This window comes from Solanum verrucosum, unplaced genomic scaffold (assembly GCF_900185275.1).
Source record: "Solanum verrucosum unplaced genomic scaffold, falcon-dt-bn FXZP01000038.1, whole genome shotgun sequence".
Taxonomy (NCBI): domain Eukaryota; kingdom Viridiplantae; phylum Streptophyta; class Magnoliopsida; order Solanales; family Solanaceae; genus Solanum; species Solanum verrucosum.
Window position 1 is genome coordinate 3,078,851 of NW_026020564.1, and position 14,020 is coordinate 3,092,870.

Genomic DNA, 14,020 nt, shown 5'->3' on the forward strand with positions numbered 1-14,020 from the left:
CATATGTGGGAACTTTACCAAGTAGTTTCTCATATGGGACTGTATTTTGAAGACTAGAAAGAGGCATTCGGTTAATTAAATATGCCGCAGTAAGGACACATTCTCCCCAAAACTTGATAGGCAGGTGCGCTTGAAATCGCAATGCACGAGCCACTTCCAGTAAATGTCTATGTTTTCTCTCAACTACTCCATTTTGTTGTGGAGTATCTGTACAACTACTTTGGCACTCCATGCCTTAATCAAAATAATGTGACAGTAAATCCTCATGCTTAAACTCTAGCCCATTGTCTGTTTGTAGGATTTTGACTCGCAAGTATTGCGTGTTTACCCAATTAAAAAATCGCAACAGACAATCTTTAGTTTCTAATGTATTCTTCATGAGAAAAACCCATGTAGCTCGATTGAAATCATCAACTATGGTAAGGAAATAACGAGACCCAAAAAGAGATTGTGTCTTGTATGGTCCCCAAATTTCACAATGTATTAAATCTAAAACATGTTTTGTCTTGTTCATACTAGCAGGAAAAGATAATCTTGTTTGTTTTGCCTTACAACAAGCATCACAAAATATAGTCTTCTTTTCATCAAAACTAATAGATAAACTAGGAACTAGAGAAATACGATTCATTGGTAAATGCCCCCAATTGTCGATGCCATAAACTTGCACTAACAGACTTCTTCATCATCAATGCTTGCCCCCCTTACATCGGCTCTAAGTAATAAAGACCATTTCGCTCTCTACCCACTCCAATCAGTGTCCTCGAATGTAAGTCCTGAATCACAAAAGAGTCCGGATAAAAGGTTATTGCACATTGTAAGTCATTTGTCAATTTGCTAACTGACAATAAATTAAAGCAAAAATCAGGAACTCCAAGAACATTCTCAAGGATTAATCTTTTTCCAATGGCCACTTGGCCCAAGGCATGAACTTTCACCATATCACCATTGGGGATTTGGACTAGTGGTAAAGTTGTATGAACTATCTTATTTGACAGATTATTTATATCATGAGTAATATTATTCGTAGCACTCGTATTAACTATCCACTCCTCTTTTGTCTTACCTGAAAAAATTAGAGGTTGTCATAATCGCAGATGAGTTACCTGTAGATGCTTCATTGTTGCCTAACAATAATAATAGTTGTTGATGTTGAGCATGTGTCAAACCTGGAATCGGTGACATAGCCTTTTTAATAGTTGCAGCAAGGGTCGTACCTGCGAGTGCGTTTGATTCCTTTTGATTTTTCTGATGCCCACGAAACTGCATTTGATCACGAAACTGCATCTAATCATTATTAGTTGGCTTGTTGTTTTTCTTGCCAGGTTTACGCCAATCTGGAGGATACCAAATCACTCTGTAGCAGTAATCTTTGGAGTGATTAGTTCTCCTATAGTGTATGCAAGGTGGAAATTGATGTCGACCCAATCCTCAACTTTCCTTTGTCGTGATTCACCCCCTCTTGTCAACAAGGCAGTTGCTTCAATAGTGAATATGCGATTTGCGGCAACAAATCTCTGTTTTTCTTCTTGTGTCGTGATAGAATAGGCTCTTCCTAAGTTTGGCAATGGGTCAACACTTAGTATTTGAGTTGAAAATGTGTCGTCAAGTCCCATTAGAAAATCAAAAACCTTTTCCTCCTCTCTCATGGACTGCATCTTCTATGCTGCACCGCAAATACAACCACATGTGCAAGACGAAGTTGACATGCTCCAAGTGAAATAGTTTTCTCCATTTTCACTAAGAGGATTGGTAACAAAAATCAAATCAGGGTGGTCTGATGGATGCAAGGAATAGGGAGAAGCGTCTGCGACTTTTGGTTGAGGCAGACTGGCTAGTTCATCGGTGCGTCATTCAGTTCCCATGGCTGGAAAAAAATTCTCAGGATCTTTTAATATGCTTCTGATGCCATGTAAAATAAGATTACCCAAGTGAAATACATTTATTGATAATACATCTCAATGTTATATACAAGTTGTACCAGCTCTATAACTAAGGAAACATATCTTTACAGCTAATTACATATATTCTGATTTATATATCTAAGGAAACATATCTTCTGAAGCTAATTACATATATTCTGATTTATATATCTAAGGAAACATATTCTCTGATTGCGCAATCACATAAGATCGCAATCACACAAGATCTTCCAATACATTTACAGATTTTTTTTCCCACCGAAATTAAATCAAAATTATTTAATTTTTAAGGTGAGTAACCATTCTCTTACATTTTTCGTCGAAGGGAATTCATAATTTAAATTTGATAAATTTAATATATATTCTCATCATCATACACTTTTGCACTTATATATACACAACCTAATAAAATTAAAATTTCATTAGTTCACACACATGCACATTCAAATATACACATAAACATGTACTATAAGTTAATCTTCTGTTCAAGTTCGCGATTGAAAGAATTTCTTTACATTATTTATCTTTTTCTTTTTTCTCTTTTCTAGAAAAGATATGTTCAAATTAAATGTTTAGCTTGTAGACTAGGGTGTACAAAATCGAACCGAAAATCGAATCAAATCGCAAATTGAGTCAAATCGAGAAAAAAAAACCCGACTAGTGGTTGGTTTGACTTGGTTTGGTATTGAAAAAAAAAACTCGACTATATTTGGGTTGGTTTGGTTTTAACTAAAAAAAACCAACCCGAGACCAAACCAACCCGACATTATATGTAAAATTTTAAAATTTTATTTTATACATAAAAATATTTACTTTGATATAATTTTTAAATATTTCTTATACTTTTTCATAGTTTTATCTTTTAATATATTATTTCAAGTTTGAAACTTAGAATTCTGAATGGTTCAATAAAAATTATAGTCCACAGATGTTGGTAATTATAATAAAGCTTAAATCAAAATCAAATTAATACTAATGCAAAAAGAAAACCAATTCAACACTAAGAATGACAATAATATTGAATATTCATTCTTTGGTTTTACATTGATTTAGACAATTCAAATACATAATCTAATTTTAATTTCCTTTAATATTTAGTATGTAACTAATACTTATTAAACTTATTTTAGCATAATTTAGTACTTTAATTATGATCATTTTCATTATGACTTGTTAATTTGCAATATTTATTTTACGCAATTTCATTATTATTATTTTTTTATTGGATATTTTAGTATCATTACTCATATCATATTTTGTGTTATTTTCTTAAGAAACACCTTAGATAGTTGTATTTTGGTAGGACTAAAGAAATAATTGAAGTACAAGTAAATTATATGTTTGTATGAATACTTTACCGGAAAAAACCCAAATATCAAAAAAACCCGAAGGTTTGATTTGGTTTATAGATTTAAAAATTCGACACAAATAGTTTGATTTGATATTTGAAAAACCCGAACCAACCCGGTCATATACACACCTACTCAACACTTGTCGTATAGTTATTCACTCATTCTTAACAAATCCGATCACATATTCATAGTTTAGAATAAAAAGATTCGAACTTATATATATACTAGACATCGGAGCCCGTGCTAGCACGGGCCCAATATGTATCATGTTTTGTTTCAATTTATGTGACAAAGACAAAATTAAAGAGTTAATCAAACTTTAATATTAATTTAAAATAGTTTAAATTTTTAATTATTGTTAACTATGATAAAAAAAAATTTGATGTCTTTTAACATTCTAAATTGCTAATTATTGTTGTATGATTTGTAATATCTTTTACGCAATTTTGAAATAATAAAGGTTATTTCTTCTTTCTCAATTTATGTGGTACTAATAAAATTTCGAGATTCAATCTATTTTTTTTGTCTTTAAAATATTCTATTGTTAATTACTGTAAATTATTGTACTTTCTAAGTAATTTTCAAATAATATATATTATTTCATTTGTCCAATTTATGTGTCACCGATAAAATTTGAAGAGTTAATCAGATCTTTTACATATTTTTATATCTTTTGAATATTTAAGTAAATAATTATTGTGATTTATAATATTTTATACAATTATTTAAAAAAAAATTAAACAACAAACAAAATGAATTCATCATAGGAAAATTACCAAAGCATCCTTGAATACATCAATAATGGGTCCCACTTTTTGTTTAAAAAAATATGCATATTGGGAGGATATTTTTGTCCAAAGTGAAAATAGAATAAGTATAAAACATTAAAGTCTTTTAAAATTTTAAATTGTTAATTCTTATTGTATGATATGTAATACTTTTACGTCATTTTCAAATAATAGAGGTCATTTCTTCTTTCTCAATTTATGTAGTACTAAAAAAAAATTGAGATTCAATCAATTTTTTTTGTCTTTGAAATATTTCTAGCTGATAATTACTGTAATTTAAAGTACCTTCTAAGAAATTTTCAAATAATATATATTATTTCATTTGTCCCAATTTATGTGTCACCGGTAAAATTTGAAGAGTCAATCAGATCTTTTATATATTTTTATATCTTTTAAATATTTAAGTAATTAATTATCGTGATTCATAATATTTTATAGAATTATTTAGTATAGTAAAATAAATTTAAAAGAAACAAACAAAACGAATTCATCATAGGAAATGACCAAAGCATCCTTGAATACATCAATGATGGGTCCGACTTTTTTTTTTAAGAAATTGCACATTCGAAGGATATTTTTGTCCAAAGTGGAAATATTGTGTAAAAAATGTGTATTTATTGTGATTTTGAATGTTTTGTGGGGTAATAGGACGCACGCAAAGTTAATGTGTCTTTTTGAAAATCTGGGACAACTTCAAGTATCACTTAATGTTTTTTCTCAAAATCTAATTTACTTTCGTAAACTGTGTCAGATTCAGATTAACAAATTCAAAAGGAATGAGTAATAAATATATATAGAAATGACATATTTATTATTTAACTAAATAATAAATATGTAACTAAAAATCTTGTTAGTTTTTGGTTGAAAGCTAACAAGATAGTTACAATCATTAGTTGCATTGTGGTTATTATATATATATATATATATATATATATATATATATATATATATATATATATATGTCAAAGACTATCTAAAAAATTGAAGAATAGTTAGCAAAACTAGACTTGCTAAGTCTATAATCCAATTCATTTTACCATTTAATTTCAGAATCTATAGTTTAGTATAGATACTACAAAAAAATGTTCAATTTATGGCGGTTAACTTGAGGGAGTTCTTAAAAACTCCATTATTAATACATTATGTAGCGTTTTTTCTAACTCCCACAATATAAATCATTTTGTGATAGTTTTATTAAGGGGGTTAGAGAATTTTCATAAGTTAGAATAGTTTATGTCGATTATCGACCCCCCAAAATTTATTTTGTTACAATATATATATAAAAGAATTAATGTTGAAAGTTAATTTCATTATATATACACACATTCTCCTTCTTCATCTCAATTGGATTGTAATCTTTGATTCTTTATTTTTTAATCTATTAAGATAAACTTAAATATTTTTTCTACTTTTTATATCCAATTTCACTTCAATGTTTTATCTTATATACAGTAGTACTACAATTTGTATTACGATATCTTATAAAGTCATATTCATTAATATTTATTTTTGCTTAAATTTTAATTTTATTTAAGCTTTTGTAATACTAAAGTCAAATTAATTAATTAGTTACTTATTAATAATCATTAAAAAGAAAAAAGCTTGTTCTGTGCATAAAAAATAAATAGTAATATTTTTCCCTCCAAAATATTAAAAATAGCCTTAAACCAAAATTTCCCACTAATTCCCTTAAAATTTTCAAAACAACCAAATAACTACCCCCACTTCCCACGTAAAACTCCCACACACAAATCCCATATCATTTTCCACCTAAACTTATTACTTTTCCTTCACCCTCTTCTCTTTCCCTTTACCTCTAATTTTTTTTCTTACTTCATTTTCTGGCAATCTTTTGGGTGAGTATAAATTTTAATTTTTTGCTAAATAATTTGTTCTCCTGTAGGTTATGCACAATGGAATAGATGGTTAATAATTTTTTGAATATAAATATTGATCTTAATTTTAAATGTAAATATTGATCTTAGTATTATTTAATTTGTAGACATTTTGTATTTTACAAGTTGTTAAACCTAACACATTAATGCCTTTACATATTTCAGGTTTTGTTAAAAGTTTCATCACATTGTAAAAAGTTATTTATAGGGGACCTTCAATTGATTTCAGGTAAGCCTCAATTTTATTTTTGTTTATTTAAATATCATTAATAGTTTTATTCTTGATTGGATTTGACTAGTGCAAATTAAAGGATAATTTTGCACATGAGATTGTGATCAATATAAGTATAACTTAAAAATATGTATTTTCCTATTCCATACACCTAGCTTTTGTTTCCGTAGAAATAATCATGAAATCGTTATTATTCACATAAGTGTGTAGGAGAGAACATCAAAATAAATTTCTCTCATCCATAATTTTATATTTTCTTTTCAAACCAAAGCTTTATATGAATTTGCTTTGGGGATGAAATGAACTTTCATTAATTTTTTCAAGACATACAAATATATATATATATATATATATATATATATATATATATATATATATATATATATATGTATCAATATATATATATATATATATATATATATCAATATATGTTTATCTAATTATGTATATATATATTTTGTTTCAGATTGATCCGGGGATAGAGCTTACTTCACCTTGGATAAGAGATTGACTAGCAACAACCTAAATCATCAAACAAATGCTATAGAATTTTTTATATTTAGTTGTTGTGAATGTTTTATCATTTAAAATGTAATGTTGAAGTTATTATACACAAGTTTGTATTACTTTTGTTTGACATGAGTTTGAACTTGTGAAGCTTATAATTATAAATTTGTTTAGTGAATTTTTATTTGCATTAAGTGTGTTATTCAATAAGATTATTTATATTATTTTTAAGGCTTAATGTAAATCGAATTTCATTTTTATTATTATGATAATAATAATTTTATAAAACTCCACAAATCAAATTATGTAAATATTGATCTTATATAACAAAAAATTTAAATCTACAAAAATAAAAAATTTAAAATATTGAGATGATATTGTGAAGGTTCTAAATCGTCACAAATTGATACTATAAAACCTACACAAATTTATTAGTCATTTTGTGGGGGGCGTCGTGGAGGTTTACTAAAACCGCTACAAATATGCTCGTGGCAAGAGTAATTGTAGGGTTTTAAAAAACCGCCACAATTTAATTTGTGGGGTCCCAAAAATGCCACAAATTGACAAAATGACCCCCATAAATTGAGCATTTTTTTGTAGTTTACAAGCACAAACTGACATATTAAACCTGCATCAAGACAAAGTTGATACTGATACTAGTTACTTTATTTTAATAGAAAAATACTAATCTTGGCTAAATACGGTTTCACGTGCTTCCCTTGTCTCTTTATTTACCCAAAGAATAAAAAGGAAACGAAAAAAAGATTCTTATTAGGTAAAGTGAAAAGGGTCAAATTCAGTCCTTTTTTTTTAAGGATTCATGTTTTGGTTTTGATAGTATTGTGTTTTAATGTACAGTATGGGTAAATCGTGACCATGTCCAGTTTGTCACTTTTTTAGAGGCTTTTGTGGATGTGTGTGTATGTACCTTTTAGTTCTATTTGATTTTATGAAAAAAAAAAAAAGAAAAAAAAAAAGGGTCAAATATATCTTTAGAATTTGTGATTTAGAACATATATATTTTTCATTTAAAAAAATAGCATATATATACCCATATTAAGTTATCATCTAATAAATAATGTATATATAGATACTTTTCTCATCTAACAAAATATGTTTATTTACCCTTTTATCAACAAACTAATTTTTGAAAAAAAATAATCTAAAAGTGATTTTTAATTTAAAAAAATTTCACGTGGTTACAAAATTTCTCTAGATCCGACCCAATTAAAAAAAACTCAAATATTCTTTTACTCAGGCTTGACCCAAATTTATTTTATGACAGAGTAGAAGAAGGGTTACATTTTTATTGGATCGGGTTTGGAGGGTTAAAACAAGGTAATTAATATAAATTTTATTACTTTAGGAGTCAATTACTTAGATACACACTAATTTATAGTATTATGAATCTTATCAAATTTTGGTGTGTGTAGATGCATGTATCTCATCATACATGGGGTTCAAAATTAGGTGTAATTTTCTCTAGATACACTGTAACCAAATGGATTCGTATGTATCTGGGATACATAGACAAATCTCGCTCATCTCCCTCGCTGCCTCTCCATCTCGCTCACCACTCTCCTATGTATATGGTATCTCAAGTACATGTGAGTCACACCAGATACATGTATCTAGTGTGATTTACATGTATCTGTGAAACATAGACAAATTTCGCTCACATCCCTCCCACTCTTGCTCACTTTTCTCCTTATTTCATTATATATGGTAGTAAACAACATGTATAAGGTGTATTTGATTAGGAATATGGTATGCAATTATTAATTAGTATATAAAATATAATTATTTCAAACTATAGGAAAATTTAGTAAATATGATAGAAATGTTTGTGAAATTAGGTAGTTTCTCTTAAAAAATGGGTGCAGTATTTTTTAAAGTCACGTGACATTTTTCAAACTAGTTTGAGAATTTTCTAATTAAGTGAATATAAACTATTAACGAAAAGGATAAATATGCATTATTTATTAGATGACATACATCATGTTTTAATGAGAAGTATATTTGTTCTAAACGCAAAGTTGAGCAGTATATGTAATGAAACTTCCTATCGTTAAGGGTGAGCTTATCATACAAAGGAATCAGATGAGAAAACTTTTGGATTAGTGAGTTGAAAATATCAGGTTAGGCTAGTCTTGGCTGAAATCTGAGCGAGATGAAGTCTAGGACAATCCGAGGAAAGGATGGGGTAAAACTTCTAATTAGATTTGGTTTACCTTTTATCTAAGACCTTAAGGAGTCCTTAGGACTATTCGGAAAGAAATTCGGGGTGAGTAGAACTCTTGATATTGAACTTGGCGTGAAGGGGTTAGTCTGGAACGTCAAAGTTTGAAGGTGTGTTGCGAAATGAGCAAGTTTGGAAAGATTTTCAAGTTTTTGTCCTGTGTTAGCCGTTACAACGATCAAATTAATTCCCACTACAGCGGGTAGTTACGCTACGGCAACTCTGCTATAGCGGGGTAAGTCGATGTAAATGTAGAAGATTTCCCAAAATCACTCATTTTCACTCAAAGACGTTTTGGGAAAGTACATAAACGACCTAGGGCGAATTTATTCAATTTTCCCTCAAGATCATTCATAAAGGAAGTAAATTGCTCCCCTAACTAGATAATGTGATTCTTAGACCTTAGAATCGGTAGTTGTGACTCTAGGGAAGAGTTTGAACTTAACCTAAGATGGAAAATATGCGGTGGCAAGAATTGTGGTATGTAGAACCTTGAGTTTAGTTAAAAGCAGCTTATTCATGATTTTATTGCCATAATTCTCTATTGTGAATCATAAAATTGATAGTTCTAGGAAAATTAATAGTGTAAAACACTGGGCTAGGTGGAATGTTCATGAGACTGTCCTGGGGTTTGAGATTAGGATATAATCTGGATATATTAGGCCATTTTGGATTGATTTTGTGTTGTATTATTATTTATAGGCCAAGAACAAGCTAAGTTTTAAAACATAGAGAAGGTTCAGGTTCAGTAGGGCATTCAAACTTGATTCAAGGTACGTGATGATAGAGTTATTTTTCAATTTACGTTATATGTGCATGGTAATTGTTTCATTAGTATTGCTTGTAAAATACATTATTAAGGAGTAAAAAGGGAAGAATGTGAAATGATATCTTGTTGTCAAATCTCATGAAATTAACTTGCCTTAATTACTTGTAGTCTTACAACTGTGGTTGTGATTGTGTGATGTTGTGACTATCTGTTGACTCGGGTACCACGTTTGTTATAGATTATCGGTTAACTTGGGTACCACGCCTGGTACAGATTATCGGTTGACTCGAGTGTCATGCTTGGTATGGAATATCTATTAGTTGACTCATGTATCAGACCTGGTACATAGGACTGTTCAAAACCGAATCAAAATCGATAACCTAAATCAAAAAAATAGTTCTTAATTTATCAGTAATGAGTTATTGATTTAGCGATTTTGATAACAGTTTTGATTGTTATCGGGTTATCGATTCTTAATGGTTTGAGGTTTTTTCTTAATGGGTTACCCGATAACCCAATAGTATATTAAACAATTATATATACACCATTTTGTATATAAAGTAATAGAGTTGAGCTTTCTACTTTTATTTTTGGCTGTCTCAGACTCTTGTTATTCTACAATGTAAAATTGTTTGTTTTTGAGCAAGATGAAATTTGTGAACTCATGTGCATCGTTTATTTGGTTTGTCACCTTATTTCTAAGTGATTTTCAATGATTTTTTTTGTCAAATTTTAACCGTTAAACCGATAACGATCAATAACCGATAAGTCAATATTTTAATGGTTCTATAACAATTTAGCATCTCCACAAATCGATAACCAATAAGTCAAATCGATAAACTTCAAAACTGAATCAAGCCAACTGATATGCACCCCTATTGGTACAGGTTCTATATTGATTGACTTGGGTACCACACTTGTTACATGTTGATTGTTTTCTGTTTGTTGGTTCCATGAGCGAATTAGGTTTATTTATTGTAATGATGTTGGGCATGTTTGTTGTGGTTTTTAACACAGGGTGATGACTGGGAGTCATGTTTATGTTTTTGACTTGGATAATATATGTATGTTGTTTAGTTTTACTAAATTTCAGTTATTTGTTCATATTTCATATATTTGGAGTTGACTGATGATCCTATCAACATATTGTTGATTTTGTGTATTGATATTGCATTTGCTCTTCTTTGATTGAGTATGAGGCATATTCCCAGTGGTGGATTCAAAATATTTTAGTTATGGGTGCTCAATTATTTGTAATTTGAAGTTGGTATCAAAAGGGGTGCTCAATATTACATATTCATACAAATTACTAGGTTTCTTTTATAAATAATAGTGTTGGCTCCCAAATGTAATGGGTGCTCAAGCACCCATACACTTGAATGTGCATCCGCCACTGCATATTCCAGTGACTGTTATGTGACCTTAGTTGTGAGTCTCACGCTTTCCAAATCTAAGGGTGATCTGCTTATTCCATGTTACCATGGATTCATCTAGTTCCACTACTCCATTGTTCGGACTCAAATTTCATTATATTGGGATTGCATCTTCATATTCTAGACTATGTAGACGTTTTCATACATGGCTTTCAGATTTTATGGGGATTATTTTCACAAACGTCTTTTGATAATGATTTTTGTTATAAATCTTAGTTTTTCTACTAAAATATTGTTTTTAGCTGTTACCTTTTAGTTGAGTTCGTATTGAATTAAAAAAATAAAAAAAAATAAAAGAGTTCGTATTGAATTGACAATTGGTTCTTCCACCGGAGGGGTCAGTGTGGCCGCCTGTCATTGCGGGTTGGATCGTTTTGAGTATATATATATAAATTATTTACTATCATTTTTATTATAAATATAGGATTTACGCAAAAAAATGTTGGATTTATCCGAGCTCTTCGTTTAGAGCGACAACTAATCTAAAAGACATCGACATACTATTTTTCATTAAAATAAAATGATAAAACATGTTATTTGTAAAATTTACTTATGTAATAAAAATTTACATCGTCGATAAATATTAATTAGTTAGACTAATTCTTTTGACTAAGCTATTCTTTTTCATCATTTTATATCTCAATTAATTAACATTCAATATACTAGAGGATTGAGGTTTATAAAACGTCAAATAAAATTTATTTGATAGAATAACTTGCAATTAAAAACATAGAAAATATATCCTTTTATCAATAATATAATAATGTTGTAATAGTAGGAATATTTAATTCTGGTCCCTACCCTAAATATTGTCTGTCTTCTTCAGCACAAAGTATGGAGAGTCGAGAATAAATTGTCTTTATAATTAAACGTCGTGAGACGATACATATTTTGGCAGCGGAGCTATAATTTTATTTACGAATTTGATAAAATTTAATAATTTTATATTTTTATATTAAATTTTCATTATGTATTCATAACCTAATAAGTTACATTTCTAAAATTCAAAATCTATAAAGAAAATTTTGAATTGGTTTATACATATCCTTTATTTAATAAAATGTTTTAAGTTTGAATTCTTCTTTCGACAAATAGCATTTATTAGCATAGGCAAAAAAATACGGTTAGATTTTTATTTATTTTTCATTTATTGAACTTTTAATAAATAAAACTACCTGATATTTGCAATTATAGAAGATAATAAATGACCTATAAATTATTCAAAGATATCTCAAATATGAAAACTAACTTGAATACTATTATTATATTAAAAAAATATTAACATTTATATAAAAATATAATTTCGACTCAAATTTAAATTAATTATAATTTCGAGAGTCAAAAAAATTTCGAAGATAGAGGAGACATGAAGAGTTGGTTGGATAGTGAAACTTCCACGTCCCACCCACTATCCAACTTTTATTAACTCACACACACTAATTAAAAAACTAAAAACCACCCTTACATACATATATTATTTGTATGTATGGACCCGTGAGCCACCACTAACATGTTCCAATATTAGATTTATTTGAACTTATTATAATAAGTTAGTTATTATATTATAACTTGTTTGGTATGATGAATAAAGAATAACTAATTTTAAGATTAACTTTTAAAATAATTTTATTTCATATTTGATTAGGATAAATTGTAGAATAATTAACTCTTATTAACACACAATAATTTATTTCATAATAATATATTTATTGTAGTTTTGAAGTGAGATTTAGAAAAAAATAAATAGAATATATACAAGCTTTATTCATGTCTTAGGAGATAGAATAATTGTTTTAGATGGTTCGTTGACTCGAAAAATTAAAAAAGAAGACAAAAGTTAACTGAAAAATAAAAAGTCATAGTAACTAAAACTTCTAAGTACAAAAAACAATAGATACTAACAAAAATCAAAATCACAAAAGCTAAGAAAGTAACTCTATCAAGGCATCAATATTTTTTCTTCTTACATTTTTACCTTTTCTAACTATCAAATCTAATCTCTCACACCTCAGAGAAAATCTATGTATCTCCATTTTATATGTTTAAATAATTTTTTCATCTTTATAATCTATTAAAATCACTTCTAACTTATTTAAGATATTTTCATTTCTAATCATATCACTCTTGATATAACTCCAAAGATCTCTGTATATTGGTACTAATTCAGAGGCGAAGTCAGGATTAAGAGTTTGGAGGTATTAAATTTCGTTAATAACCTTCAATCAATTTTATTAGGGGTACATAAAAAATCACCCCATATATACATTTAAGGGGCAATATTACGAATTTTAAATCTACTCTTAAAATATTATTACTTATAATATTTTGATTGCAGGTTATAATAGATCACTTTTTATTTATAAATCAATTTAATTACACTTTATTAAATAATTAAAATTTTATAATTATATTTTTATTATTAGGTGATATAAATAAAGAATCAATCATAACTATCTCTTACCCATTTTTAGGGATTTACCTTGATTCATGTTCCATTTTTATTGTCACACGTCAAATAAAAAATGAGCCAGACAAATATGAACAAATTCAATGTTCATACAAAAATATAACATTATACATTTAAAAAAAACATCATAATTAAAATTATTATACACAACAAATAATATGAAATTAGTATACAAATTTCATACAATTTTTATGCACACTTTTCATACACATTTCATGCTAAAATTATAACTATTTCTTCACATAAGTCGTCATTTTTCACAGAATAATCATGCCAATATAATACCAAATTAATATTAATTCTACCTATTAATTGTCATTTATTAGATAATGAGTACACAAAATCATTCAAATATAATGTCAAAATCGTACCAACATGGTATAACCAGTATACCAATTTCAAATAAATTTTATGTAATT